The sequence below is a fragment of the Corythoichthys intestinalis genome, chromosome 4 (genome assembly GCF_030265065.1).
Source record: "Corythoichthys intestinalis isolate RoL2023-P3 chromosome 4, ASM3026506v1, whole genome shotgun sequence".
NCBI classification, from domain to species: Eukaryota; Metazoa; Chordata; class Actinopteri; order Syngnathiformes; family Syngnathidae; genus Corythoichthys; species Corythoichthys intestinalis.
Window position 1 is genome coordinate 55741098 of NC_080398.1, and position 25833 is coordinate 55766930.

Below are 25833 nucleotides of genomic sequence, written 5' to 3' on the forward strand. Positions count from 1 at the left end.
GATCAGAGTGGGGATACAACAAGAAACATATAACATATGAGTAGAATAGAATGGAGGTGACGTCAAATAATATAATAATATAGCCTATAGGCCAACAAAACATCCAGTCTGGTGTTTGCGTCGATGTGATTGTGTTTTAGTCTGAGGCCCCATACATCATCCGCTACAGCTAACGCTAATGCATTTAGCTAACATTTGCAAGATCAAAATTTAAAACTACTACCAATCAAAACATAAACATAATAAATTTATTAAATAAATAATAATATATAGAGAGAAATAATTACAAATAAATTTTATCGTATTGTAACTCCACTGTTGGATACATATGAGACACTCGGATTTTGCCTTTTTAACCGCTCACTGGCAAACCCCTTTTATTTATTTCCCCCAAAAATTCACTCAGCTGCATCTTTTGCAAAACAATAGAAAACTGCCCTCTACTGGCACTCCAGAGGAATTAACATCAATATTATATATCGCTATCCAGCAATCCTCAGAACTTTAGTTTAATATACAATAATTTAGGTAATATGAGTAAGACTTAATTAACTCACCGTTTATAAATTGGTACACATAAATCCCAATATAAGTTGAAGAACAAGCACTGAAGAGCAGCAAATATCATCTAAAGTCATCCTCTGAAGCGTCTCCAACATCCAAATTATGGCTAATTACGTCCTCCAGGATTTGATTTCAAATTATTTGCGTATCTAGTTATTTTAATTTAAATTGGCAAAAAACAGTCTATATTGCCACAATGTAAAAGTTGTCAGATTTCTGCCCATGCTCCAAATTTCCAGTCAAAACTCAGTTTCCAAAAAATACAGTAGTGTCATGTAATTGAAACATTAACATACCGTTTACAGCATTTGTCTTGTTGCTTTAATGCTGGTAACTCACAATGCATTGCTAGCTACAGTAATAAACTGTTTAACACAAAAACGGTATTTTAGAGTTCAAAATTGGCCGTAAATTTACAGCAATTTTTTACAGTGAGTGCATTTTTCTCAAAATGTCACTCAAGTAAATGTAACGGAGTAAATGTAACGCGTTAATACCCACCTCTACCTCCCTATCAACCGACGCGCTTTGAATAAAACAATCTTCCCCCCACCCAGAACACATCTTCGGCTTTATTGTGAGCAAAGGTCATCAGCAGCTGGCACGGAGAGGTCCGAAGCTGAAATAATCTTATCTCCCATCAGCTATAAATATTTGACAGAGACGAGGGGAAGAACCACAAGGAGGGGAAGAGGGATGAGGAGAAGGATCAGATGCCCAATCTAAAGGACTTCAAGACATGAACTACAACTTCATTGGAATTCATTGTCCAAAATCGCCATTCACTTATTTGAGTTTCTTGACACTACAGTATGTTTTTCATCACCATCACGTCTTCTGGTTGGAAACACAGGTGGATCCACAAATAAACAAAATAAAACAGTCTGGACGGCGTTTCTATTTGCGCAGTACTCCCATAACATTCCTAATCAAAGGAAACAACCCCCAAAACACATTACAGGTGGTCTCTGTTAATGTGTTTGTGTGGGCGGGTGGGTGACAGGGGAGGGGGCTCGGGGGATACTATTCTATTCTTACATCCAACTACGTCAGATTTTTATTTTTTTTTAATCTGTCCCACATTACCTACTGACTTGTTCTGTTCCTCTTTTTTTCCAGCGTGTGGTCCAAGCCCCACGCAAAAGGAGAAGATTATATGAAGGGTGGAAAAACAAAACTAATTAGTAGAGGTATTTCAACAAGCCAGTGCTGCTTAAAATGTAATTACATGGGTTTAGAGCACTGGCTCAGGCCAGGGTGACTGCAAATCTCACAATGGCTGACCAGTTCCCGCTGTACATTTTGATTGAAGATGACAGCAAGGCAGAGATCAGATGTTGTACGCAGGAAATTTTTTTGTGAAAATCCGTGAAAATCCAAAAATCCGCAATGTAGAGGCGGAGCTTATTTACATGGATTTTTTTTTTTTTTTGGCGTGTGTTCGATGTATTTATTATGATTTAACAGAATTGGAAAGAGATACATATAAGACATTTTCCCCCTATTCTCCCAAAGCATACTTAAAAAAAAAAACAACCATAAAAAAGCCTTAATCAAGTCGTCCCCAGGTTACGAGCGAGTTCCGTTCCTACGCTGGCAACGTTCCCTGAATTTCCGCGTAAATCGGAATGAACCCTTTAAGTACCCCCAAATACCCTCTGAATCTCAAAATAAGTGTTCAAAAACATGTATTATACAGTTTATCACAAAAGTGAGTACACCCCTCACATTTCTGCAGATATTTAAGTATATCTTTTCATGGGACAACACTGACAAAACGAAGTTTGACACAACGAAAAGTAGTCTGTGCGCAGTTTATACAATAGAGTTAATTTATTTTCCTCACCAAATAACTCAAAATATAGCCATTAATATTTAAACCCCTGGCAACAAAAGTGAGTACACCCCTTAGAAACTACGTACATCCCTAAATGTCCAAATTGAGTACTGCTTGTCATTTTCCCTCCAAAACGTCATGTGACTCGTTACAGGAGTGCTGTCAGCATTGCTGCAGAGATTGTAGAGGTGGGGGTCAGCCTGTTAGTGCTCAGACCATACGTTGCACTCTACATCAAATTGGTGTGCATGGCTGTCACCCCAGGAGGAAGCGTCTTCTGAAGACGGTACACAAGATAGCCCGCAAACAGTTTGCTGAAGACATGTCAACAAAGCACATGGATTACTGGAACCATGTTCTATTGTCTGATGGGACGGGCGCATTTAACGCATGCACGGAATGACCCGCTCATACATCGCCTCAAACATATCACAATGACGCCGTTTTTTGCAGATTGAGTGAGAGAGAGAGAGAGAGAGAGAGAGGCGAGTGGACACAGGCATTCATTGGACCGTGCCGTTTATTGCCATAAGCTTCGGCAACTCCTTCACAACAAACATAAGTATCATTTAGTGAAAGCACAACAAAAATAATATTCCTATCTCTCAAAAAAATAATGTGCACAAAAAGAAAAGCGCTTCAATCGTTTAGCTCAACAAATACACTGGATGGCAGTATTTAGTCACAATATACAGTACAAACTATCAGCGGTCTCGTACGTTGTGAAACCAGCACTCAAATGACCGTGAAGCACAATGGATGGGTACTACGGCGTCAGTCGAGGAACAAAACACACTCATTTGCTTGATTTCTAAATAACTTAAAACTCGCCATTGACACATTGTGGTGTATTTCAATCACTACCTTACGTAGCTAAAGACACTGTAGAAGAACGGCAGGGAGCCTATGTGACGTCACCGCTCGGCGACGTCAACAATGGCGAGCTACTAGTTTATTTTTTGATTGAAAATTTTACAAATTTTATTAAAATGAAAACATTAAGAGGGGTTCAAATTTGTGCTGTCAAAACAGGCGCTAATTAATTTTTTCAATTAACCACGTTAAAATGTTTGACGCATTTAACGCATGTGCGGAATGACTCGCTCAGGCATTGCCTAAAACAGATTATAATGACGCCGTTTTTTGCACATTGAGCGCTAAGAGGCTGAGAAAGGCGAGTGGACACAGGTATTCATTGGACCGCCTTGTTTACTGGCATAAGCTTCGGCAACTCCTTCACAACAAACATAAGTATCATTTAGTGAAAGCGCAACAAAAATAATATTCCTATCTCTCAAAAAAAAGAAAATAACGTTCACAAAAAGAAAAGCGCTCAATGCAAAGAGAACTGGCATTCCCAGTCAAAATAGCTATGCAAATTACACATAAAAATTACTCAGACTTTGGTCAAACTCTATTCAAACATTTCGTTTAGCTCAACAAATACTCTGCATGGCAATATTTAGTCACAATACAAACTATCAGAGGTCTCGTACATTGCAAAGCCAGCACTCAAATGACGTGGATGGACCAGTAAAGAGGAAACTAAGGTGTCAGTCGAGGGACAAAACACACTCATTGGCTTGATTTCTACGTAATTTAAAACTCGCCATTGACACCTTGTGGTGTATTTCAATCACTACCTTACGTAGTTAAAGACACTGTGGAAGAACGGCAGGGAGCCCGTGTGACGTCACCGCTCGGCGACATCAACAATGGCGAGCTACTAGTTTATTTTTTGATTGAAAATTTTACAAATTTTATTAAAATGAAAACATTAAGAGGGGTTTTAATATAAAATTACTATAACTTGTACCAACATTTATCTTTTAAGAACTACAAGACTTTCTATCTGTGGCTCCTTTAACAGAAAGAATGTTAATAATGCTCATGCCATCTTGTGGATTTATTGTTGTAATAAAGAAATACAGTGGTACCTCTACATACGAAGTTAATCCGTTCCAGGAGCTTGTTTGTAAGTCGAAATGGTCGTATGTCGAGCAGGATTTTCCCATAGGAATACATTATAATTCCATTAATTCGTTCCACAGCCCAAAAACCTGCACTAAATCCTTAAAAAATACTGCTGGTACTATTACAAATGGAAATTACATATAGCAAAACAAATAAATAATAAATAAAAATCGGATTAATAATATAATAATAATAATAATTCCTTTAATAGTGTAACGAAACGGGGTCTAATAAGGCGGACGTTTTTTTCTGTACCTGAAGGCACCGCGGCGCTGACGTGACAAAGAGGGAGGGGAGCGGGTGAAAGTTTACTTTCGCTTTCAATGCTTTCTTGAGAACATCGTCAATTGCGGCAGACAGCAGGCGTTTTGTGTTGAATAAGTTGTGAAAGAAATGCTGAAAACGTGGCGAAGCTGGCGATTTCTCTGGAGATGTTACCACAATAAGAATTGTCAGCTTAACTTATAAAGACTGGCGAACGATGGTCGGAGGAGGACCGTGGAGATGTATTGTTGAGCCATTTCACGGATGCCAACCCTACGCTCATATTTTTCTGTCATTTGCATCTTTATTTAGAAGGTAAGCGTCAACTTTTTCCTTGTTTCACCACCTGTACCAACCTTTTCTGAAACCTGTGTTGATTTGTCACACAAGAAAATCCGCCGTGCATTCGTCTGCGGTGCTGCCATTGTCGTCGTATTTCAAGCATGTCGTCGGATGTAGAAACAAATGGCGAGTCAAATTTTACGTCGGATGTCGAAAAGTTCGTGTGTCGAAGCGATCGTATGTAGAGGTACCACTGTATAGTACTTATGTACAGTATTTTGAATGTATATAGAGTATCCGTCTTGTGTCTTATCTTTCCATTCCAACAATAAAAAAAAAAAAAAAAAAAGGCATATTTTAGAGATGGTTTGAATTGCAATTAATTATGATTTATTAATTTTTAAGCTGTGATTTACTCGATTAAAAATTTTAATCGTTTGACAGCCCTAATTTTGAGTAATCGTCCCTTTTGTTTTTACTCTCGGTACTACAGTAGATTACATGCTGAACACACTATTGCACCACATAAACTCACAAGTTTTTTCATCCCAAATGAGCCAATAAATCTACCAAAAACAAACATTTATTTTTAAAACCCAATGAAATCTTTTGTAACCTAAAATACACTCTTTTAAAACACCACAACACAGGTAGCGACGTTTTACAAGGACATCTTGTCGTTTAATCACCAATTAACTACTGTAAACTGTTATCTTTGGATGGATGCACCTTTGAACGCTATCACAGGTGAAGAGACGCGCACAAAGGGTGGTAAAGCCATAAAATTAGGGTAGCTATTTGACTAGAGGCAGATAGCTGTTTGACAGGTCTGTACGAGACAGAGGTGAAGGCTATGCACTGAGGCTGCTGATAAGAGGAGCTCATCTTTTTCGGACCGATGACAGTTGCTGACACTTTTAAAATTGATGTGGATATCACAAACAACTACGTATTTTCCATCCGTGATGAAGTCAACGCAATGGGAATGTAATATAGCTTTGAGAGAAGAAGATTCAAGGCATACACCAGGTCATATAATATTTTTTACAACCACTAAAAAAGCTCTGTAATAAATGTGAAGGTATTTGGGGAAGTGGAGAAAACTAATCCGGTACAACAAATTTTCTTTGATAGCACATGGACTATAATTTAAAAGATCCATGCAGATAAGAGCTTACATTTTAATAGTGTTTTTGGAAGGAAGAAAACATTATCATTTAAAACATCATTGGAACATCTGCTTTGAATGTTCATTTTTAAAAATATATAAATAAAATAGGGCCCACCCTTCTTAGGGACTATGACAGTAAAACACACCACCCATAAACTACTGTTTATTCCGTGGCTGTAAAAGAAAGGTGTGTTTCCTCTCGCTGGTTTACAGCAGGTCCTTTGTAATTCTTCCATCATTTCACGGTCTCTCAAGGACTATCTGTGATACACAGAATTACTTGCAAATGTTTGGCATAGGCTTCATAATGATATCGACAGGTCAGATTCGACTTTCACTGCGCCACCCCTCCAAGTAGGGGGCCATCCCACAATCCGCTTCAGGTATTCGCAGTCGGTCACAGCGACACATGCAGCGATCTAACGCCGGATTTCTGTTGAAAAAGTATTAAAGCTGTACCGCATACAAACAGGAAGGATTGTCTCAGGAGTGATTTGTTCGAGGATTCAAGGTAATTTATTATATTTTTCTTTTTTGATGAGAATTTTCAACGTAAAAAAGCTCTTTGCTGTAAGGCTGCTGCCACATTGTCTAACAGACTAGCATCATTCTTAGACATATCTATGTAAAATAAATGCTAACTGCACTTTTTTTTTTGCTTTGAACCACGAATTGAGACTGTTTTACGTCCATATCTATAAAGAATTCAGGGATTTAAGCATTTATTCACAACTATTTACACTAGAAAAGCTCTGTTTACATATGGCGGCCGCCACATTGACTGACAGACTAGCATTGTACTTCGACATATTTACTTAAAATAAATGCTAACTGCAAGTTGTTGTTTTTTTGTTTGTTTGTTTTTTTTTATTTTAAGCAACAATCGAGACTGTTTTATGTCCATATCTATATAGAATTCAGGGGTTTAAGCATTTTTTTTCACAAGAATTTTCACCGGAAAAACTCTGTTTACGTATGGCGGCTGCCACATTGTCTGACAGACTAGCATCGTACTTCGACTGCTAACTGCATGTATTTTTATGCTATTAACCAAGAATCAAGACTGTTTTACGTCCACATCTATAAGTAATTCAGGGGTTTGAGCATTTTTTCACAAGAATTTTCACCGGAAAAACTCTGTTTACGTATGGCGGCTGCCACATTGTCTGACAGACTAGCATTGTACTTCGACTGCTAACTGCATGTATTTTTATGCTATTAACCAAGAATCAAGACTGTTTTACGTCCATATCTATAAGTAATTCAGGGGTTTGAGCATTTTTTCACAAGAATTTTCACCGGAAAAGCTCTGTTTACATATGGCGGCTGCCACATTGTCTGACAGACTACCATCATACTTCGACTGCTAACTGCATATTTTTTTATGCTATTAACCAAGAATCGAGACTGTTTTACATCCATATCTATATAGAATTCAGGGGTTTAAGCATTTTTTCACAATAATTTTCACCGGAAAAGCTCTGTTTACATATGGTGGCTGCCACATTGACTGACAGACTAGCATCGTACTTCGACTGCTAACTGCATGGTTTTTTTTTTCTGCTTTCAACCAAGAATCGAGAATGTTTTACTTGCATTTCTCTAAAGAATTCAGGGATTTAAGCATTTTTTCACAAGAATTTTCACCGGAAAAGCTCTGTTTACATATGGCGGCTGCCACATTGACTCACAGACTAGCGTCTGCATGTTTTGTTTTGTTTTTTGCTTTCAACCAAGAATCGAGACTGTTTTACGTCCATTTCTATAAAGAATTCAGGGATTTAAGCATTTTTTCACAAGAATTTTCACCGGAAAAGCTCTGTTTGCATATGGCGGCTGCCACATTGTCTGACGGACTAGCATCATACTTCGACTGCTAACTGCATGTTTTTTAATGCTATTAACCAATAATCGAGACTGTTTTACATCCATATCTATAAAGAATTCAGGGGTTTAAGCATTTTTTCACAATAATTTTCACCGGAAAAGCTCTGTTTACACGGCTGCCACATTGACTGACAGACTAGCATCGTACTTCGACATATTTACGGAAAATAAATGCTAACTGCATGGTTTTTTTTTTTTTGCTTTTAACCAATAATCGAGACAGTTTTACGTTCATATCTATAAAGAATTCAGGGATTTAAGCATTTATTCACAAGAATTTTCAACAAAAAATGATGATTCCACCCAGTCAGCTTTGACGGCCACGCCAATAATGCAGGCCCCCTATTAATCGGCCCCGCGCCCGGTGTCCCGTCAATATCACTATGAAGTCTATGTGTTTGGGAATTAAAGGCGAACACAAGCCACTCTGCTTTACTGGACTGTGTTAATTGTGCTGTTAAAATGATGTAGGACAGCGTTTTATCCTGTGCAGGCTATCACGAATACTCCTAAAACATTGGTTTCTCTTGAGGTCTGGGCGTAAATCCTACGTTTACAACATAAAACACCTCAAATAAAGCTAGACTTCATAACTTTAATGTCACCCCCGACACTTTAATTTGAATGGAGACCATCTTTCAGCAAATCATCTGCTCAGTCTTCGCAAGAACCTTTCCAAAATCTCCAACTTGGCAACATGTCCTTTGGCTTTAATGATAGCTACAAAGGAGAGAAAGTGAGTCACCAGTTATTGGACGTGACAAAAAGGCAGCCCGCACTCTATTTAGTCAGCTCCTGTCTCAGAGGGAAACATCTCCAAGAGCAACATAAATGTGCATATATTACAGCATTAACACAATATTACTGTGCCACAAACCTGTTAAGAATTGTATTAAAAGCCTGTATAAATATCCCTAGACAGCCCCAGAAGTGAAGAACACGACTTCCTCCTTGAGAAATGAAGTTTTGGAGAATGTAGAACACATAGGCGGGGTGATTTTACAACAACAAAGTACAGACATTGCAGTCTCTTGGATCGTGCTTCAAAGACCAGCGTGTTAAACACTTGCAGAGAGAAATTCTTTGGATTCATGGTCATTTCAAATAGGGGGAAAAGAGGAATTAGGGAGGAAGTTGAGGAGGAGTACAAATGCAGAGAAGAAGAAGAAGCCTAAAACTCCAAACAATCAGGCTTTAGACCAGGGGTGTTAAACTCATATTGGTACGCGCGCCATATTTATAGCAATTAGATCTCATGTGGGCCGGACTAGTTAATTTTTAGCCAAATAAGTTAACTCACTGGTTACCATAATTTAATGTTGTCAATAGCATGCAATGGGTTAATTTTGCATCACTTCCATGTAATTTGTAGATACTTTCAGGTCATTTCCTGTAAAGTTTGGATCATTTCCTGGTGATTTTTTTGGGTCATTTCCGGCCTGCTTCCTGTTGATTTTAGGGCTTTGTCATGACCGGATCGCGACGGATTGCTACTGCGCATGCGCGAACCGATGCCATTTTCTCTTAAGCAATGACGGCAGATATGGATATGTACAGTCATGCGAAAAAATTCGGACACCCCATTAAATTTTCAGTTCATTATTATGAAATGTTCATATATCAATGTCTGATCTTGTTTTTCTTTATCACTGGAAAAGAAAGTATTTAATTGCAGGTGAACAACAAAAATTAACATTGTTTTACTCAGAAAACCAAATATATAAACAAAAATCAATATTGTAACTGAGGAAAAAGTTAGGACACCCTACCACCTAATAGCTAGTGTTACCCCTTTGGCTGAAATAACTTTAGTGAGATGTATTTTGTAGCCATCTACCAGTCTCTGACATCGGTCTGAACGAAGGCAACTGCAGACACGAGCGTGAGCCAATTGCTTTGGTGCATGCCTTCAATCACACAAATCACAAATCTACGGTTTTATGTCGCCAATGTCAAGATAAAAGCATGTGATTTTGTATGCACAATATGAACAAGCAACAACATGCCTGTCAGGAAAAACAATCCCGCGGGCCTGATTGGACCCCCCTGCATGCCCATCGCTATACATTTGACACCCCTGCTTTAGCCAAGAGCGTGATCTTGAAAATATTGCCTTTTCACATGCGCAGTAACCAGTGTTGTTAATCTTACTTTTAAAAAGTAATTAATTACAGTTACAAATTACCCCAAATTCTCCCAAAACGTAATTGCGTTAGGAACTCAGTTACCTGAATGTAAGAGTAATTAGTTACTTGGCAAAGTAACTGGTGATAATTTTCATGTTTTTTTTTTCTTAAAAAAACAAAACAAAACAAAAAACAGGTCACACAATGTGAAGTTTAAAGGTTTTTTGGGACAATTGGCCCTAGCCCAATTCTTTACCTTAAATTTAACTAGACACAGGGGTATTGTGGATATTGCGATAACTAGATAGTAAACTTAATGTTGTGAATCAACCGTTAAAGTTGTTAAAATTGTTCCCGTTACTGCATTAGTTCCCTTCTGTCTACTTTTGACATGTGTAAGTTTTATAACTATTTCATCATTTAAAGATAGATTTAAGTTAAGATTTTGCCGATTTTGGAGCATTTTAGATAAAAAGTTACTTAGGTTCGCTAGGAAGGTTCTCTAAAACATAGCCTTCCTGAGAGGTCTACCGCTTTAAGATGGCGGCTGTTTGCTAACGCATCTAGTTCTTTATTATACATGTTGCTAATGCAGCCGTGTCTGTCATTTGCATCTAGTTCTGTATATATGTGATATCTACCGAAGCATCATGTGGGCGTAGTTTGTAGGCTATCGGCTACAGTCAGGTATCATTGGAGACACCTAGCATAGTAGCATCGCGTTTGCAACGGCGTCACCCTCCCTTGCCTCCTCCCCACTCCTGCTCTGCTCTCTTGTCTCCGTGAGTCCGTCTTTCTCAGACTTTTCACGCGTCAGTCAACCAACATAGCAACGCACGCCTTTCCCGCCTCAGTAACGGTAACGGCGTTGCCAAATGAGAAAAGTAATTAATTACATTACTCACTACTGAAGAAAATAACGCCGTTAGTAACACCATTATATTCTAACGCCTTTATTAACAACACTGGCAGTAACGTTCACTTTGTGCTACAAAACACAACTTATTTTTCTGTTTTCAAATTGATAACGCTTCAGTGCAAATGGCCCCACGGTCTGATAACATAACTTGAATTTGACTTTAATCTGCAGGGTCGATCCTTTCGCCTCATCATTCTGGTTTCTTCCTGTCCCATACGAAGCCCACATATATATACACTGTTGCCATTTGAAATGAAAATAAACCCATCTAAGTATCTGGTGTCGTGTGGCTCAGAATGACTCAATGCATGAGGTACACGTGCTGACTTAGCTGCTAAAGAGGTCCATCCGCTGCCAGAACTCCACTCTGTATCTCATCAGGTGGCTGAGTCCACTTACTGAAACCCCTGGCAGTGTGTCGCAGGCCTGTTGGATTAGAGGAACTGGCAACAACATCTGAGGGCCAGTGCATAATATAATACGAAATAATAAACTTCCCCAAGGAAAGTGAGAGCCAGCGATGTGGGTTAAAGGGGCTTTTGTCATGAAATTAATGACAGATCGGGACATACCAACTTGAAAACAGATATGTGCTGTTCTGTTCGGCATGCAATTTATTATATTTTCTCTCATTGTATTCTAATTAAAGACAAAAGGATTGAGATGAATAAAAGATTTTTTTAAAAAACAATGTTGGTTTGAATCTTGTGATAACTCTGAATTTTAAATAAACTAGGGCTATCAAACGATTAAAATTTTCAATCGAGTTAATTACAGCTTAAAAATTAATTAATCGCAATTAATCGCAATTCAAACCATCTATAAAATATGCCATATTTTTCTGTAAATTATATATATATATATTCTGTAAAATAAATTGTTGGAATGGAAAGATAAGACAAAAGATGGATATATACATTCAACATATGGTACATAAGGACTGTAGTGGGCATTTCACTCTACTGTGATTTAAATCTGTCTATCCTGTCCTCACTCCAAAGCGTCTACTTTTTCCAAAGCTAAACAGCTAGTGAACGACGCCTTAATAATCAGACTTCTTCCTTTTTCATCTGATTTATTAATAAAATGGCCTCAAACCATTGTCCTCTTTAGACCGTCGTAAAACTACAAAAAAAAAGTACACAAGCATTGCATTAGCAACAACGTTAGCTTAGCACGCTATACAGGTTCACTGAACATAAACAAAAAGCGTCTCATACAAAAAATATAACATTTCGCTTACTAACATAATATGTACATTCTTTACAACAACCATACTTATGGACAAATCTTGTCCAAGGATCATATAAGCACAACATTACAACGTAGGCGTCAGCCCGAGACGTCGTGCAGCCATATTGAAATGGCAAGAAAACAATAAACCATGTCGCAAAGCGACCACAAGAGTTCACTGTTAGACAGCAAAAAAAACCTTGCTGTAAAACTTACCAAAAGGCAGAATACTGTCTGAGCGGGACATGTGCGTTAATTGCGTCAAAGATTTTAACGTGATTAATTTAAAAAATTAATTACCGCGTGTTTTTGACAGCCCTAAAATAAACACAACATTTTAATTCAGGTCAACATGTTAGAAGAGTGCTATAAAGAGAAAAACGACACCTCATATACTAGTAAATGACAGCCATGTGAAAGACAGTTGCTCAAAGTAATTAAGTATGTAAATGGAGAACTTCCTAAATCTCTGATAATGGAGAAAACAGTAGTAGAACACAAAAAATAACACAGCTTACGAGTTCAGCCATTTTGTGACGTCAGTTATAGCCAAGCACATCAACACTGGCCACGTATACATGCACACATCGTAGTCGTTTCCTGAGCTTTTCGTTAACTTTATTGCCTGCTACGAGGACGTATTTTTTTGTGGATTTGTATCGCATTGGTAATGAAGCAGTTGGTCTCTGTCAGCACCGGCTACAAACCAAAGTCAGACCACAGTATCTCTCTGCTTGTATCAGTAATGGTGAATGAACATGCCGGGAGTCTACTGTAAAAGGATGTGACGGAGTAAACTCTACAGCAATCTAGGATACAAGAAACAAAAAAACGAAGTTAGCTAAGCATTGTAACAGGACCTTGGATGGAGAAATTCCGTATTCCGACTTCAGTCCTGAGTTTTTTTTTTACTGCAAAGTTGGGCGGTTACTCGTACAACTGATCTACCAACAAAGAAGAATACTTGCGCGGTTCCCCAATAGCAGGCGACTGGGTGCCGGATCCGGCCTCAGCTCGCCAGATCCCCATAGCAATCACCCCCACTTAGCGTCAGTCCGCCAGATGCGGCCCGGATCAGCACTATGACAGTCCAAAGGATAAATTACGTACTGTTCCGGGGCGGACCGTCCAGACCAGATGTGCTCAAAATCTGAAACTGAACAGTCGCTGTGTGACGCCACTGTCAGAGTGCACCTGAAAAGCAACTAAACAGAAGAACACACAAGAGTCACGACACACCAGCGGACGGCCGATTTTTATGGTAAGGGCTTTATTCAAAGTCATAATCGAGTTTTGAAGTCACTGCTGTTGAAAAAGTTATTCAACCGAGCGTTAATAAAATGGCCGGTATATTCAAGTAATCTGCCATGTCTGCAAGTTAAGTAATTCAAACATTTTTTGCATAACAACAATGGAGGGAGAAGGCATTTACTCTATGTTGATGTAAATGTTTCAATGATTGAATACTATTATTCAAACTGATCCCCTCCTCCTTGTGTTTGTGTATTTGTGTCACTGCCTTGATTGCACAGATGAGTGAGCCTGGGACCAAGTGCTGCTGATCATTGTCAGCAGTTTACTTAAACCGGTCCTTGGCCTTACATCATTGCCAGATCAACAACTGACCGACGTGACTTTCATCTAACAAAGAATCTTGTAATCCTGATACTGAACTCACTTTTGTTTTCTTTTTCCCCCTAGATCCTGTATTGTTTGCCTGCCAGAACGCCTGCCTGCCCATTCACCTGTTCTATTGCCAAACTGCCCACTGGATTCTTTGGAAACAATCTGCCACTCCCTCTCATCGTCAATGATACATTGAACAAAATGGACCCCAAATTTAATATTGAAAACGGTTTTGATACAAATCTGGCCCGGACTGAGTCACATGTGTGCCACATTCGGGTGATACATTAATGTAGTGTCTGCTAATTTGAAACAGGTCTGGCCCAAAACTGGTTGCTGATCCGGAAAGTGACTCCATACTGAGTTTGGGCCATTGTTCAAAAAGACACTGGGGCAGATCCGCTTTACGAAATTGGGCCGAAATTTGCATTTCATGATCTGGCCCATGTTCACTCCACCCAGATAGCAAAATATAACTGGAGCGCCCATGGGCCAGATGTAATGCAAATTTCGGCCCAACTTCGTAAAACTGATCTGGCCCAAACTCGGTAAAAAGTCCCTTGCCTGATCAGCAACCAGTTTTGGGCCAGAACTGATCCTAAATAGCAGACATGACATTAATGTATGGCCCGGATATGGCACACATGTTACCCAATCTGGGCCAGATTTGTTAATCTACACATCTTCAGTATCAAATTTGGAGTCCATTTTGTTCAATGTACATATCATACTGTAATGTGTTTATATTGCAAATTAAATTTGTCTTTTAAAAGCAATAATGACAACACTTCTTTTTCATGCCATTTATTAATGCTAACATATTAATGCAACATACAACATAACAATATAACATTGTTTTTTCACAAAATACTTTAATTGGAACAAGCAACTCAACATTAAAGATGACCCATTTTTTAGACTGTAAACAGCATATTGTATTTGCTGGGGGTTAACGGGGGACCTAATTCATTGACGATGAGAGGGAGTGACAGATAGCGTCCAAATAATCCGGTGGGCAGTTTGGTGATAGAACAGGTGAACGGGCAGGCAGGTGTTTTGCCAGACAAGTAGTACAGGATCTAGGGGGAAAAACACAAAACTGAGCTTAGTATCAGGATTCCAAGATTCTTTGTTAGTGAAAGTCACATACACGTAGGTGAGTTGTTGATCTGGCGATGATGAGGCCAAGGACTGGTTTAAATAAGCTGCTGACGATGGTCAGTGGCACTTGGTCCCAGGCTCACCCATCTGTGCAATCAAGGCAGTGACACAAATACACAAACACAAGGAGGAGGGGATCAGTTTGAATAATAGTATTCAAACATTGAAACATTTACATCAACATAGAGTAAATGTCCTCTCCCTCCATGTGTTGTTATGCAACACATTTTGAATTACTAAATTTGCAGACATGGCAGATCACTTTGTGATCACAGTGTGTAACCTATTGTATGGACTGTCATAGTGCTGATCCATGCTGCATCTGGCGCACTGACATTAAGCGGGTGCGATTGCTATGCGGATCTTGCAAGCTGAGGCTGGATCCGGCACGCAGTCGCCTGCTTTTGGGGTTGTTTTCACTTCCCTGTAGGGTGACCACCTGTCCAGTTTTAGGACGGACATCCAGCCTTTTCAGTGCCGTGTCCGGCGTCTGGCACAACCCATTAGCCGTACGCTATTTGTCCGGCTTTTAAAGAAAATGGGTTCAGTTTATGTGACGCAACTCAGCCCCACGGTTGTCACAACTGGTCTGTGATTGGCCAAGAGTGGCTTCAGTTAAAAATGTCCTTTATCATTGGTTCAGTAAATGTAAACAAATCTTCACATATGGCTATATGACTACACCACTTCCTCGCCGATGTTTTACAACAGTACTAGCAAACATGCCAAATGGCGGACATATTTTAACGTTGAATGGACGAAACAGCACAATTTTCTTGCCAAAAGCAGTCGAGACTTGTTCCACGGTGTCTTCATGCTTTGCCAATATAACGTGGACGTGAGCAGCAGGGGCAAAGCAACCGTAGAATGTCACGCAGAGAGCGCGAAACATAAAAGAATGAGGCATGCAGCAGTTGCGTTGACATTGAAAACATTTTTTTGAGAAACCTCATCGTCTCTGGATAATAAAATTGCTGCAGCTGAACTTTGTAAAGGTGTTCCTCGAGGGTTAACTTCTTTTGAGCAGTTCAATGCTCATTTTGTTTTTATACAAAAAAAAAAATCTTGTTTTTAAGAATTTTGTTTGTTACAAATGTTCCTTGTTGATGCCGTTTCAGAATAAGTTATGTTCTGGGGCACGTTGCAATTCGAAAACACGGTACTGTAAACGAAATAATTCTCTGATTCAAGGGCTATTAAAATTTGAATAGATCGCAAAGTCAATTTGTGCATATGAACACACTCACTGATGGACTTAAGTACAGGTTTATGGGACAACGTGTATTTCTAATGTCACGAGGAATGGCGGCCAATCGGTGATATTAGCATTTGATTGGCTACAATAATGCATACCCAGCTGAGCAGGAACAACAATTATTTAGTAGCAACTTTTTTGTGACTTCTATTTTAATGGTTATTAAACCTGATTAGTCAAAATAGAATTGCCATTCTATCGCCAGTCCAAACTACGCTCGAAACATAACATCCAACTGTTCCTGATGTGTATACAATCTGCACGTCACAACATGCTAATCACGGGACACTACCTATGGCGCATGAGATAAGCTTCATTAGGTTATTGCTATTTTCTTAACCCTCAGGCTTTGAGATTGAACCTCAGTTATGAATGAGTGTGCCTGTGTTGCTGCGTCAGTTCTGTTCTTACTAAGAATGTACCGAAAGCAAAATTCTTGGCCGAAACCGACTATTGGAAACACTTGGCCAAAAGGCAGAAAAATACACATACAGTGGGGCAAATAAGTATTTAGTCAACCACTAATTGTGCAAGTTCTCCCACTTGAAAATATTAGAGAGGCCTGTAATTGTCAACATGGTTAAACCTCAACCATGAGAGACAGAATGTGGGGGGAAAAAACAGAAAATCACATTGTTTGATTTTTAAAGAATTTATTTGTAAATCATGGTGGAAAATAAGTATTTGGTCTATACCAAAAGTTCATCTCAATGCTTTGTTATGTACACTTTGTTGGCAATAACGGAGGCCAAACGTTTTCTGTAACTCTTCACAAGCTTTTCACACGCTGTTGCTGGTATTTTGGCCCATTCCTCCATGCAGATCTCCTCTAGAGCAGTGATGTTTTGGGGCTGTCGTTGGGCAACACGGACTTTCAACTCCCTCCGCAGATTTTCTATGGGGTTGAGACCTGGAGACTGGCTTGGCCACTCCACGACCTTGAAATGCTTCTTACGAAGCCACTCCTTTGTTGCCCTGGCTGTGTGTTTGGGATCATTGTCATGCTGAAAGACCCAGCTACTATCAGTAACACAATGCGCCGCCAGGGACTCAAATCCTGCACTGCCAGACGTGTCCCCCTTCTGAACACGCCCAGGCCCGTCTTCGGTTCGCTAGAGAGCATTTGGATGATCCAGAAGAGGACTGGGAGAATGTGTTATGGTCAGATGAAACCAAAATAGAACTTTTTGGTAGAAACACAGGTTCTCTTGTTTGGAGGAAAAAGAATACTGAATTGCACCATTGCCACTGTGAAGCATGGGGGTGGAAACATCATGCTTTGGGGGTTTTTTCTCCAAAGGGACCAGGACGACTGATCTGTGTAAAGGAAAGAATGAATGGTGCCATGTATCGAGAGATTTTGAGTGAAAATCTTCCATCAGCAAGGGCATTGAAGATGAGACGTGGCTGGGTCTTTCAGCATGACAATGATCCCAAACACACAGCCAGGGCAACAAAGGAGTGGCTTCGTAAGAAGCATTTCATGGTCGTGGAGTGGCCAAGCCAGTCTCCAGGTCTCAACCCCATAGAAAATCTGCGGAGGGAGTTGAAAGTCCGTGTTGCCCAACGACAGCACCAAAACATCAGTGCTCTAGAGGAGATCTGCATGGAGGAATGGGCCAAAATACCAGCAACAGTGTGTGAAAAGCTTGTGAAGAGTTACAGAAACTGTTTGGCCTCCGTTATTGCCAACAAAGGGTACATAACAAAGTATTGAGATGAACTTTTGGTATTGACCAAATATTTATTTTCCACCATGATTTGCAAATAAATTATTTAAAAATCAAACAATGTGATTTTCTGTTTTTTTCCCCCACATTCTGTCTCTCATGGTTGAGGTTTAACCATGTTGACAATTACAGGCCTCTCTAATATTTTCAAGTGGGAGAACTTGCACAATTAGTGGTTGACTAAATACTTATTTGCCCCACTGTACATATAATTAATATTTTAGTTTTTTTTTTAATTTTAATTATTTCAATCATCATTTGCCTTGGCATTAGTTCTAGAATCCCAGAGACTTTAGAAATTTAGTTTGAAATGGGCCGATTTTGAAACCCTATGGGTGGGGGTGTTCGCGGCGGCAGTGCTTTGTGGTAAACTTTAAGCGAGTCCTATAGGAGAGGTGTTGGGGTCGTCATGAAACCTTTGATATGAAACCTTGATAAATGCGCTTCCTTGGAAGTTTGCGACACTCAAAAAATGACTCTCAGGCCTCCAACTGCTAAGCTAAATGAGCTCTCGATGTACATTTGTGTGGAGCTGTAGTTCACAACAACAACAAAAAACGATTCCGTTATCGCCGAAATTAATAAAGCTATTTACAAGGCTATTACAATCTCTCCTACACCTTAAAATAAGATTCGGTGCTTTCTTGTGCAACAAGTGGAATCGATCTAGAGGTGATTGGGCCGAGTTCTAGCGGCGGCAAAGCCAAGCGAAGTCACTCCCGGTCGGAATAAACACTGAAAAATAGAAAATACATGTACTGTACGAAACCACAGCAAATACACTTGTATGCATTTCCAGTAAATACAACCGTAATTTTCGCACTTTCAGGACACACCTGACTATAAGCAACCACCCACCATATTTGGCAAGAAAACGGCAATTGTTCATTGATAAGCCGCACTGAACTATAAGCCACAGCTGTCCTCATTGTATTCGGGGACATTTACTCCAAGGGATATTAACCAGTAACACTTTATTTGACAAGGGCATCATACAACCGTCATAAGACCAAATGGATCACCATGAGGCTTTGAACCAATTGGCTGCAAAGCTTTATTGATTGAAGAAGCTTCAGTTGGCAATCACTGCTCCATTGGGGGAGAGACTTAACCTCTGCTGTGATCTGCTGTCAACACTTGTTGTTGTCCAACAAGCCTCCTAGCATGCACTGCATCACCAGGGATGTAAATAACAATCCAAATTCATGTTCCGTGCTAATTATTTCTTCAGTTACTGTTCCAGTTGTTTCATTAATTGCTAGTTGTGGTATTTGGTAATACTTTATTTGACAGTGAAGCCATAAGACTGTCAATAAACAATCATAATTATGACATGATACGGTCATGAGCAATAATGAATGCTTATAACAGATGTCATTTAGTGTTATCCGGCAAATTATCTCCCGTTTGAATGGATACAAAAGATCCGAGCTGGACATAAATGGAGTTAGTGACATAACTTGCCAGATGACACTTAATGACATCTGTCATAAGCATTCAGTAATGCCCATGATCGTCTTATGACTGTTTTATGACGCCGCTGTCAAATAAAGTGTTTCGTATTATTTCAAATTAATCAACAAATAAGCCGCACTGGACCATAAGCTGCAAGATTCAAAATGACGGGAAAAAGTAGCGGCTTATAGTCTGAAAATTACGGTATTTGTATACTGTTTGCTTGACTAAACTCCAATGTATAACAGCGATAAAGCAAATTTATTATATTTTCCTACATTTAATAATTTATATATTTCTTTGATACTTCAAAATACTTCCAAACTGTGGAATGTTGGCTGTGAGCCAGTAGTTTTGTTTCTCGCCGTGTTTTGATGACATCTTCACAAGAGGACTACGTTTCTTCACACTATTCGGTGTTAAACTTTCGATCTTTTAACCGATAACTGAAAATGCGAAATGAGACCACCTTAAAAAATAAAGAAACGATGGGTGTGATCAAGTTTACGGCAAAGTGAAGTCTTATCAAGAGTGTTTGAAAAATGATTTGCAACAACAAATGTCTGCTTGTTGGAGGATCATGTCTTTTTTTTTTTTTTGTTATTATGGAATGCACCCTGTGTTTCCACTTTTTAGTTTGGCAGCTATCCAACTACTTATTCTCCCATTCATAGCTGCTTGCGCAATGACAGATCTATCAAAGAAAGCTGAGCATCAAGTGAAGCATGTTTCACATTCACTCCTTCTGGTTACAAATAGCCGCCTACCATTACGAGTTAACTGAAACCTTGTTTAGAAAATGCCAAGTCCAACCTTTCCAGCCATGTTATCCTAATTAGCCTTGCAATGAATCCCTTTAAATATGGGGTTTGGAGTAGCTGACCCAAAGAGCTACTTGAATTCCCTATGGGACACCCACATTCAGAGCCTGGGAATGATGAAGTGGAACAAGAATGGGGCCATGAGGCAGAAAATGGGAAATGGTCAATTAGTCTCATTTGTTATCAGACAGTCATCATTTGAAAGTGTTATCGCAGTAAACCCATTCTAATTTTCATATTTGTCTCCAATGGCTCTTGAACCTGTGACTTGATTAGTTATTTTCCCCTTTATTTATAACCAGTCCAGCCACATTTTTTTTAGTCCTTATTGAGTTGCAGCCCATCCCAACTACCGTAATTTTCGGAGGGTTAGGGTTAGGGTTTTCCCTCAATTTGAATCCTGCGGCTTATAGTCCAGTGTGGCTTATTTGTTGATTTATTTGGGTTATTAGGTAGCACTTTATTGAACGGCGGCTTCATAAGACTGTCATAAGACCATCATAATCATGACACAACACTATCACGGGCTAGACTTGCCACCTGTCCCTTGAAATAAGGAATCGTTCCGAATTGGGAATTAAAATTTTCGTTCCATATTGAACCAATACGGAATATATATAAATACATACATTTCTATGCATTTTAAGAGTTTTGGGGATGTCCCTTTTTTCAGCCTATACAGTATGGCTTTGGCTGCGAGGGGGGCATTCCTTATTTCTATTTCTAAAAGGTGGCAAGCCTATTATGACAGATGTCATTAGGTATCATCCGGCCAAGTTTCGTGTCAAGTTTGGTGGGTGTCCCCTTATAGTCAGATGTGCCTTATAGTCCGAAAATTACGGTAACTTGCGGCAAGAGGACATCGGGGACGAAAAGGATCACAGTGGCGAATAATAACAACAGAAAGATACCAAAGATGAAATAAAATGTGATGATAGAAACAAAATAAGTTCTCAGAGAACTAATCATCAAAAAGAGGCACAAGTATGTGACGGAAACCTGGACATGATTTGTCAGACACAAAAGCAAACGGTGGTTCAAACTCCGTAATTATCTGACAAATGGATAAAAACGGACGTGAGCACAACGGTGTGTAGATGAATCAATTCAATGTGTTTAATGAAGAATAATTAGATACAAATGCAATGCTCTGTGGGGGAAAAAAACTTTTTCAAAAGGAGAGTGAGAGAAAAAGAGAAGGAGAGAAACGGCTGATTATAATCATCAGAACAATATGCTGCATCTGGAAAAGAGAACGTGCGGTCATCAATTTTTTTAATTCCTTTATTTATCCATTTTTTAAATAAAGCAGATCATACAGGGCATATTTATATAATCATAGTCCAACCGAGAGATGCTATTTGATGTTTTACTGTGATGAAGTACAGTCGTAGTTGTTGAGGAAATCAACAAAACAAAAATAATTAAGATTATAAAAAGAAAGATATGTCTTCAAATAAAGTTAATATATTTGAATAAAACATAGACAGGAAACTCTTACGTAAGTCCAACTTTCGTGTAATTTCCCAAAATGTCAGACAGCATTGTTCTACCATTATACCCATTTTTCTCAAGGGGAATTAGAGTCCATTATATTACAGAGTTTATATCTCTGGAGAATGATCAGACAAGTAGACACGAGTCCGAAGCCACTTTCAGACATACGCTGGCATGTCCAGGCATGTATACAGGTACCCCTTATGTCTGAAAGCAATTGACATCCTGAAATGACACGGAACCTAATCGGGTCGCATCCTATTATAATATCCGGGATTTATCTGGGACACGGCACAGCACAAAGGCTGGTGACGTAGATATCATGCAGGGCCGAGCGTCATTTCCTCTTCCTTCGCAGTAAGACAAACAGCGATAAAGAAACATCGCGATTATCAACATGGCAAACTGGAAAGATAGCAAAATTAAATTGGAAACATAACGTAATTGAACTGCTTGTGGATCTAAGAGCTGAGGAAGAGACAGTCCATTGTCCATCTTTGAGAATGTGTGGTATATTTTGTTGCCAAATTCTCAGTAATGCCCGGTACATTTCCCCATGTCTGAAAGCCATGACACGAGTAAATCCTGCGTCATTTTACACGGGAATTCAGCAGGACATACACTGCTGGCCAAAAGCATTGGCACCCCTGCAATTCTGTCAGATAATGCTCAATTTCTCCCAGAAAATGATTGCAATTACAAATGCTTTGGTAGTAATATCTTCATTTATTTTGCTTGCAATGAAAAAACACAAAAGAGAATGAAAAAAAAAAATTAAATCATTATCAATTTACTCAAAACTCCAAAAATCGCCCAGACAAAAGTATTGTCACCCTTCGAAAAATCATGTGATGCTTCACTAATTTGTGTAATTAACTGCATCTGTTACTTACTTGCCACATAACAGGTGGCGGTAATAACTAAATCACACTTGCAGCCAGTTAAAATGGATTAAATTTGACTCAACCTCTGTCCTGTGTGTACAACTTTGAGCACGGAGAAAAGAAAGAAGACCAAAGAACTGTCTGAGGACTTGAGAAGCAAAATTGTGAGGAACCGTGGGCAATATCAAGGCTACAAGTCTATCTCCAAAGACCTGAATGTTCCTGTGTCTACCTTGCACAGTGTCATCAATAAGTGTAAAGCCCATGGCGCTGTGGCTAACCTCCCTAGATGTGGACTGAAAAGAAAAATTTACGAGAGATTTCAACGAAAGATTGTGCGCATGGTGGATAAAGAACCTCGACTAACATCCAAACAAGTTCAAGCTGTCCGAGGGTACAACAGTGTCAAGCCGTGCTATCCGTCGGCGTCTGAATGAAAATGGACTCAATGGTAGGATATCCAGGATGAGCCCACTTCTGACCCAGAGACATAAAAAAGCCAGGCTGGAGTTTTCCAAAACTGGCCTGAGAAAAACAAAAACGTTTTGGAAGAATGTTCTCAGGTCACATGAGACAAAAGTAGAGCTTTTTGGGTAAAGGCATCAACATAGGGTTTACAGGGGGAAAAAATGAGGCCCTCAAAGAAAAGGAACACGGTCCCCGCAGGCAAACATGGCGGAGGTTACCTGATGTTTTGGGGTCGCTTTGCTGCCTCTGGCACTGGACTGCTTGACCGTGAGCATGGCATTGTGAAGTCCGAAGATTACCAACTAATTTTGCAGCATAATGTAGGGCCCAGTGTGAGAAAGCTGGGTCTCCCTCAGAGGTCATGGGTCTTCCAGCCCTGCTGTGTGGGGTTTGCATGTTCTCCCCAGGCCTAAAAGGTTTTTTTTTTCTGGGTACTCTGGTTTCCTTCCCGAACCCCAAAACATGCATGGTACACTGATTAAAGTCTGCGCGAGTGTGCGTGAATACCATAATTTTCGCACTGCAAGACGCACCTGACTATAAGCTACCACCCACCAAATTTGGCACGAAAACGGCATTGGCCACACTCGACTATAAGCAGCAGCTGTCCTCACTGTATTATGGAATATTAACACCATAAGATATTAACCGGTAACACTATATTTTACAGTGGCATCATAAGACTGTCATAAGACCAAATGAACCACCATGAAGCTTTGAACCAAATGGCTGCAAAGCTTCAACATGCCTCCTAGCATGCATTGCAGCGCTACAGATGTAAATAACAATCAAAATTCATGTTCTGAGCTAATTATTTCTTCAGTTACTGTTCCAGTTGTTTAATTAATTGCTATTTATGGTATTTGGTAACACTTTATTTGACAGTGGCGTTATAAGACTGTCATTAGACAATCATAATTATGACATGACACTGTCATGAGCATTAATGAATGCTTATAGCAGATGTCATTTAGTGTTATGCAGCAAATTATCTCACTTTTGAATGGATGTAAAAGATCCAAGCTGGACATAAATGGAGTTAGTGACATAATTTGCAAGACAACACTTAATGACATCGGTCAAAAGCATTCAGTAATGCCCATGATAGTGTCATGTCATAATTATAATGGTCTTATGACAATCTTATGACGCCGCTGTCAAATAAAGTGTAACCTATAAACCCCAAAAAAATCAACAAATCAGCCGCACTGTACTATAAGCCGCAGGATTCAAAATGAAGGAAAAAAGTAGTGGCTTATAGTTAAAAAATTACGGTAGTTGTTTGTGTCGTTGTGTCCTGCGATCGCCTTGCAACCGATTCAGGGTGTACCCTGCCTACTGGCCATAGTTAACTGGGATAGGCACCAGCACCCCCACATGAGAATAAGCGTCACGGAAGATGAATGAATGAATAATGTATTTTCCATTGAGTGGAACCATAAGCTTCCCTAGAATAGTATATGTAAAGAGTATGAAGTATGAAGGCTGCCTCAACGGCGGCAACAAATTCCAACAGCAATCCTGATCTCTCTGATGTGAATTATAACATGGAGTTACATTGGAGTAGTTATGGCAATTTCCCTACTGTGGTTTCACAGCTTCCAAAAACACAAGCAGACAGTGTCATTACCACACTTTAAGACAGCCTTGTTGAACACCACAGCTTCCCTTTTCAGTGCATTTCCACTACAAATACACAGATCACTGCACAAGGTTAAGAAAGCAGGGCCTGTGTATTTTGGCAGTTGGAAAATATTCTGAAGCAGCAACAAAAAAAGCTATATTTAGGCTTTGATTGCTGAGGGAGCAGCAGGAACCAAGGCCGGTGTCAGTAGGAAGGAAGGACAAAGTAGCTACAGCTTGCAAAGGTGATGCGAGGGGATGCAAACCATATGCTTGTAGTAATGTTCTTGTGAATGAATTACAATGTTCCACCAACTCTGGAGTCAGAAAGCCGTATTTATACAAAGAACGAACATGGTGAAATTCATCATTCATTTTCTAGCTGAAGGACTGTAACTCATTTGCCAAACAGTGACAAAAGTGACAATAACATCTCACTTTCCAGAACATCTTCATGCTGCACGCCTTGTCCAGCAGATTTACGGCCCCGCACTGAAGCGGCAGCTGGCCGTGCAACACGGGAGGGAAACTAATCTTGTTTACTTTCAATCTGCTATTTCCTTCCCTCTGAAGCCTTGAAAGAGTAAAGTCATGAAATACTTTATTGAAATTGTAGCAGAAATGGGCCTACTGGCAGCACGCAGCGAAGGAGTTTTGTGGCCTGGCCAAGACTGCCTGTAGCAGAACGCAATAGATACACCCGATATTCAGAACATGCAGTCCTCTCGAATAACAATAACTTTAAACCGCAAACTCCAAGAGAAACTAAGGAAGCTTACTTTCTCCGTCCATCTTGATTTAAGCATGTTTGAATATGATAAAATGTAACATTTATTTTTGCGCGCCAGTCAATGTCTGCATTTTAATCGTGCATTAAAGTAAAGAAAACAGTACACAAAGTAACCTGTTATTTTGGTGTCGTGGCAATTTGTTGCAATTAAATCTGGGAAGCATTAAGACGCTGATCTAACTTGTTCTAAAACAGACATTGAAATTTATACTTTCAGTTAATCATCGGCCACCTTAAAGTTCAGAACAAGTTTCTGCTTCTCTATT

The 25833-nt window shown here is 39.5% G+C and overlaps 1 pseudogene; it reads right to left on the minus strand.

Annotated features, from left to right (window-relative positions):
- The window catches only part of LOC130915349 (uncharacterized), a 73094-nt pseudogene extending 47525 nt beyond the window's left edge, over positions 1-25569 (minus strand).
- Between the last annotated feature and the right edge of the window lie 264 nt (positions 25570-25833).